This window comes from Oratosquilla oratoria, chromosome 1 (assembly GCF_046742065.1).
Source record: "Oratosquilla oratoria isolate Oo_2021 chromosome 1, ASM4674206v1, whole genome shotgun sequence".
Lineage (NCBI taxonomy): Eukaryota > Metazoa > Arthropoda > Malacostraca > Stomatopoda > Squillidae > Oratosquilla > Oratosquilla oratoria.
In genome coordinates this window covers 75,443,962-75,451,461 of record NC_134777.1, presented here as the reverse complement: position 1 = coordinate 75,451,461, position 7,500 = coordinate 75,443,962, and positions in this window count along the sequence as shown.

The following is a 7,500-nucleotide window of genomic DNA, read 5'->3' as shown; positions in this document are numbered from 1 at the left end:
AGTTATTTATGTGGATTTCAACATACTGTAGTATATTGACCTAGAGATGAAATAAGATTTACTATAATAAAAAATAAAAGATAAAATAGAAAACAAAATAAAACAAAACAAGGCTAAATTCAGTTGAATGCCCTTCAGCTTAACCTTATGTTGTAGCCAAATACTACAAAAGAAGACTGCAGTCAGTTACCTAACTTTGTAGCCAATTGATGATTGAAGCCAAGGATCCCGTCGACCCTAAATGGGAATGGTCATCTATCTACAGACAAATGGTTGAGGAAAGCATTTGACTATGACTACATTCATACTATCTACAACAGACTGGAACCAACTACTCACATCCAAACGACTGATAGCTACCCACCCCTACTCATCCTCCCGCTACCTGGCTGCATCCATCCATCCACCCAACCAGTTACCCAGAGTGGATTCGGATGAGGATTGCCATCCATGAGAAAGCTCCCAGAGTCTGCCTCATTCATCCAATTCAATCCACTATTACCCCTATCTAACCCACTCCACCGTTATCCCATATATAAAAATCCACACTGAAGCATCCACAAAGCTGAGCTAGGATAGTGGAGGGGGGTGGATTCATAATACAACAGATAAATAGTTCCATTTCTCCCCACGGGGCGCGCTGACCACAGCAACGTCCAAGGTTTATAGATACGTTGGAATTGGATGAAGCACGCAATGCAGAGCTGGCAGTCGCAAATTTCATAATTCCCAAGATTAAGGCCCTGTTCACACCAGCTGCTTCAACCGTGGCGGTTTGATTACAATATAAGCCAATGGAGGCGTTCACACACATCCACGCAGTTTTTCCTTGAGTATGTGGTACCACCACGGTTACCGCGCGGTTCAAACAGCTGGTGTGAACAGGGCCTAGCCCTAAAAAAAAAAATCCAAGATGGTCCAAAATATCCCAAGGTCCAAAGAAAATTCTAATCAATGCTAAGATCACTAATAATATGTACAAGGCGCCTACAAATGGATAGATTATCGGAGAAATACACAAAATCTTGCGTAAAAATCTCAAGGTCTGGCAACAGCGTGTTGGCAGACATAAAGACAGCGAGCAAACAAAGTGGAGGAAGAGATTTGTAGTCAGACACCCTGACAACGAGATGATAGTTCGGAGAGAAGAACTTGGCTGGCAGATGCCACTAATGTACACTGACAAGAGTTTTGTTAAGTGGGAAGGTAAGGGGAAGGAGTCATTAGTGTAGCGGTAGTGGAGGTGACCGTAGACCTGGATGGATTTACTGACTTGTGTACAAATGGTCTAGTGCTCGTTAAGCTTTCGTTAGAATTAAGTGTAGGGACATAAAAGTAGGAACACGTACACGCATGTATACACGAAACACGCGTACACGCACGCACACACACACACACACACACACACACGCAGGCAGGTCATCTCAGAACAAGAACCGGAAGTGTTAGGAGTTGATGAACATTGTGAACAGCTGAACTTGTGACATGTGTTATCAAACTTAAACATAATTTCAGAGTTAGATATGGAACACTTTTGTATAACAAAAGCAAGGACAAAGAAAGAAGAGATTTGGGAAACAACTGTAAAGAAATATGCCAACGTTTGACGCCAAAGCGTTAAACGTTTGTCCTGAACTAGTAATTAAACGTCTGCCTCACTTATGTTATCAGTGTTTATCAATAAAATTCGTTCACCGTTATTTTAGACCTGAGGCAATTAATTTAAACGCTTGTTTCCCTTAAATTATCGCTCTTTATCCATTACCTTCGTTTATCGTTCATTTTTACTTTAGGAAAACATTCTAAAAAAAATTGTTTCCTTATTTCATCCGTCTCCACAACCTTCGTTCACCCGTTTTCATTCTACTTTTATTACCTTTTAACTAGGGATAAGATATATTTAGTTTGATAGCAGTAAATGCCTCTTACAACATTAATAAAATCTTTAGTAATATGGTTTAGTATATGTATGTACAAATATATGAATACAAATGTGTGTTTATATATACATAAATATATATATATATATATATATATATATATATATATATATATTTTTTTATATTAATGGCAAGATTATTATTGCAGAGTTTTTTATCTGCCTTTTCTCTTTCTCTGAGAACCTTTTTCCCTTCCACGGGAAGTTGTCTTATAATGTCACCATATGACATTGTTTTGTAAGTTACTTTGGGCATGGCTTTACCAAAGTGAAAAACTGGCCAGAACGCGTTTTCACACTACTTAGTGCTTCATCAGTGGCTAGAGTGTGAATATCTGATTGAACTTTTGTGTTTATATACTATTAGTGGTGGTCTGATATTTCATTTTGAAGCTTCTGATTGGCTAGTGGGCTGGACTGGGACTCCCGAACTATTCTACTTCCTGCCCATATATACTATGAATATATATACATATATGTATATATATATAAATATATTCACATATACATATATATATATATATATATATATATATATATATATGTATGTACATTTAAATTCATATATATATATATATATATATATATATATATATATATATATATATATATATATTACAAAGGCGGAGCATGCCGACAGGAGACCTTTTGATCCATATCTAGGTAGGATACGAAAAAAAAATCATATTAATAATAAAATAATAAATAAAAACTATGATAATGTAAATAACAAATAAAATACATAAATAAATGCATAGGTATAGTCAAATAATAAACAAACAGGTAAATAGTAAATAATAATAAATTGACATATAACTAATAATAAATAAAAATCAGACAGACAAATGATAACAAAACAAAAACAAATAATATAAGATAAATTATAATCATTACAGCATCTTACTTAGGTATTTATCTAAATGATTCTTAAAGCTTCGAACTGAACTAAATTGCACTACCTGTGCAGGAAGTTTATTCCATTCATTAACTACACGGTTGGCAAAGTTGTTTCTACCTACTTCCAAATTGAATCTATTTCCGGAGAGTTTGAGACCATTGTTTCTTGTCTGATTCTCATTCAATGTAAAAATTTTGTCACTTTTGATGTTGTCAATTCCCTTTAGAATTTTAAAGACCTGTATCAAGTCACCTCTGAGTCTACGCTTTTTTAGGGAAAACAGATTCATATGTTTTAGTCGATTTTCGTATGATTTATTTTTGATATTTGGAATCAGTTTTGTGGCTCGCCGTTGTACTCTTTCCAATCTGTCAATGTCTTTAATGAGATTCGGTGACCATACTGAAACAGCATATTCCAAATGTGGACGAACTAACGATTTATATAGCTTTTTAATGATTGATGGACTTTTGAAATCAAAAGATCTTGCAATCAATCCTAGAATCTTATTTGCCTTCTCAGAGGCTGAAATACACTGCTTGGATGATTTGAGGTCGTTACTGATAATTACGCCGAGATCTTTTTCACTATCCACTTTTGTTAACGAATTTCCAAATAACTTGTAATCGTACTTACTGTTATTTTTACCTATGTGCATTACCTTGCATTTACTTGTGTTAAATTTCATTAGCCACTTTTCAGACCATTGCTGTAATTGATCTAAATCTTCTTGAATATCTAATTGGTTTGAGTGATCATATACATATATATTGAAAATAAACTCATCTGGTGGGATTCGAACCCCCGCCAGAGCGGATTGCTTTATATAAGGCGAGGATCGTACCACCTGTGCCACCGCGACTCTTCAAAACAGAACGAATTAGTTCACAGACTAATCATTCTGCCGAGGGCACTTGGGTCGAACGTGGTATGTACTGTATTTCATCAAATCCTTTATGCAGGCTAGTCTTCCGACAAGTGTTTGTGTCATTTTGACAATTGGAAATAAAGTCATCTGGTGGGATTCGAACCCCCGCTAGAGCGGATTACTTCATATAAGGCGAGGATCGTACCACCTGTGCCACCGCGACCCTTCAAAACAGAACGAATTAGTTCACAGACTAATCATTCTGCCGAGGGCACTCGGGTGGAACGTGGTATGTACTGTATTTCATTAAAGCCTTTATGCAAGCCAGTCTTCCGACAAGTGTTTGTGTCATTTTGACAATTGGAAATAAAGTCATCTGGTGGGATTCGAACCCCCGCCAGATCGGATTGCTTCATATAAGGCGAGGATCGTACCGCCTGTGCAACTCAGAAAAAACCGTGTTTTATTCTTATTTTTCAATTTCTGAAAAAAAAATGACAAAAAACATGGATATTTCCGTTTCTTTATGTACATTTATTTTTTTAAACAACTCAGCAAGGAAAATAACCATATTACAATAATTTTTCTATGTTAGAATATCAAATGAATCAGTATACCACTCACTTAAGGTTTTCTATGGTGTTAGGGTACTTCCATTTTCTGTGGTTTCATGTTTTGATGTGTTTTATTTATTTTACAATGTACAGTTGCCCCACTTAGTTTTGGCACAGTTTTAAAAATGTTTCGGACAAGAATAGCAACTCGCCCGGTATTCTTTTTATTACATTTTCGTGTCTGTTCATTTACATGCTTTTTTTTCTAAATAGTAACTACCTTAAAAAAGGTGACAAACAGCGAAATACTCAAAATGGTGTAGCAGACGACACATTTTTCTTGATTTACAAATGATATCTATCACTCTTATTTGACAAGTAATACGATTGATATACGTTGCAGAGGAGAGAGAGAGAGAGAGAACGCAGGAATCCGTCCACGTAGTGGTCGATGGTAGACTAACAACCAGCTTCAAGCTGTGAGTGGTGTTGAGTGCAGTGAAAAACTAACCAAAACTAAATCTTATACTTATAAGTTATCTTATAGCCCTATTATTAAATCAATTATTTTCATTTATTTATTCAGCAGAGGGCTTGTGATCAAATTATGTTATGTATGATTGTAGGTTAAATTTAAGGGATAGCGAGCAAAAAGTCAGGTAGAAAGTAAGCTCTGAGCCTTGATGGGTGGCGGGGAGTACAACAGTTTCCCCCCATTACTATGTTAACCCCTTTTCCACTGTCCAAGTGGCGGATCTGTGTTTAGGCAATGTCCAGGGTCACTATGGGAAATTGGAGTGTTTAATCTTTGAAGAGTATGCTAAGATAAAAGGTAAATTTTGTAAGGTAGCCAGCCAATAGCCATACTGGCCCATATACAGTATTTACACTTGTTGCAGGCTTGCAGCATCTGACAGTGACTAAAATGGTCAATTACTTGTTTATTTTTATACTCTGTCTAATGCCTCTTTGAATAAGATAGATGCACATATGTGGAGGGATGAATAACATATTTGCACCTGTTTTTATATACTAAATATTTAATATCTGAACAAATTTGGACGAGAATTTTTTTTATAAAAAAAACGCGTTTAATTTTTTTTTTCATTATAATTAACATAACATAATTGGATCACAAGTCCTCTGCTGAATAAATAAATTAAAATAATTGATTTAGTAAAAGAATTATAACATAACTTATAAGTATACAATTTAGTTTTGGTTATTTTGTCACTGCACTCAACACCACTCACAGCTTGAAGCTGGTTGATAGTCTACCATTGACCACTACGTGAACGGATTCCTGCGTTCTCTCTCTCTCCTCTGCAACGTATATTAATTGTATTACTTGTCAAATAAGAGTGATAGATATCATTAGTAAGTCAAGAAAAATGTGTCGTCTGCTGTACCATTTTGAGTATTTCACTGTTTGTCACATTTTTTAAGGTAGTTACTATTTAACAAAGAAAAAAAATACAAAGTATGTAAATGAACAGACACGAAAATGTAATAAAAAGAATACCGGGTGAGTTGCTATTCTTGTCCGAAACATTTTTAAAACTGTGCCAAAACTAAGTGGGACAACTGTACATTGTAAAATAAATAAAACACATCAAAACGTGAAACCACAGATAATGGAAGTGCCCTAACACAATAGAAAACCTTAAGTGAGGGGTATACTGATTTGTTTGATATTCTAACATAGAAAAATTATTGTAATATGGTTATTTTCCTTGCTGAGTTATTTAAAAAAAAAACGAAAATATCCATGTTTTTGTCCATTTTTTTTTTTTTTGCAAAAAAAAAAAGTTCTTAAAAAAGCACTTTTTTTTTTTTTTTTTTTTTTTTTATCTCTAATCACGCCCCAGCCCACACTGCTCGTAGTGTTACTCAGTGGCTTAAAGACTGCCATATACCTTACATAGCAGACTGGCCAGGCAATATTCCTGACAAACCCAATAAAAAACCTGTGGAACCAGATTAAACAAGACCTGCAGGGTAAAGATACGAGCTCTGTGCCCAAGGTCGAGACAGCCATTCGCCAATCCTGGGCTAGTATAACCCCTGCACATCTTGCCAAGTACGCCACTTCCATTCCAAACCGCCTTCGTGAGATCATTGCACAAAAAGGCCACCCATCAAAGTATTAGAGGTACGAAGTGAGCTTTTGTTTATTGATTTATGACTCATTCATTCTCCCCATCACTCATTCTCGCTAACCGTTTGTACTTCCTTGTCGAGCACTGTATATATATATATATATATATATATATATATGTATATATATGTATATATATATATATATGTATATATGTATGTACATATATATATATATATATATATATATATATATAGAGAGAGAGAGAGAGAGAGAGAGAGAGAGAGAGATGCTCTGCATACATATTTACACACACACACACACACACACACACACACACACACACACACACACACACACACACACACACACACACACACACACACACACACACACACACTTACTTCTCGGTGGCGCGGTTGGTAGAGTCCCCGACTGTCATTACGGCGGTCCGGTTTCGAATCCTGCCCAAAGCTGAAATAATTTCAGTATCGCTGCACTTTGGGTCGTTATTCCAACTATCGTGGGCTGGGAGTTGGGTGTGTGTGTGCGTGTAAGGTCACAGCATTACCCATAGCTCGGTCATACGAGCTCTGAGCTCTTTTCCGGGAGGGAAATAGCTGTCGATCGTGAGTTCAACAGGTGATGCAAAAAAGACCATGGTGAATATACACACATATGTGTTTGTGTGTTTGTGTGTGTATGTATGTATATATGTATGTATCATATGCAAATAGATAGAACGGTCTCATATTGGAAAGATCCATTTTAGACAAGAAAATATAAAAACATATAGTATCTGTAAGTATGAATAACGGTTAGACTTAAATTTATTGACCTAAATATCATGGTAACCTTTAGAAAATGAAATAACTTATGCCAGGATGAAAAATCAGCAATATCTGAGCAGATGTGGAGGTCCAACAATGAACACTGAAGGACTTTGCACTGCATATGTATGTGTATGTATATATATATATATAAGATATATACATACATACATACAAACACATTCAAGAATAATATATTTTATAACTCTTAACTAGTTTAATATTAATTCTAATTAATTTCTTTCCATGCCATTGACCAGTAAGCTTATTAGTTAATTGTTGTCAGTGGAGAACGAATTCTACAACGTTTCTT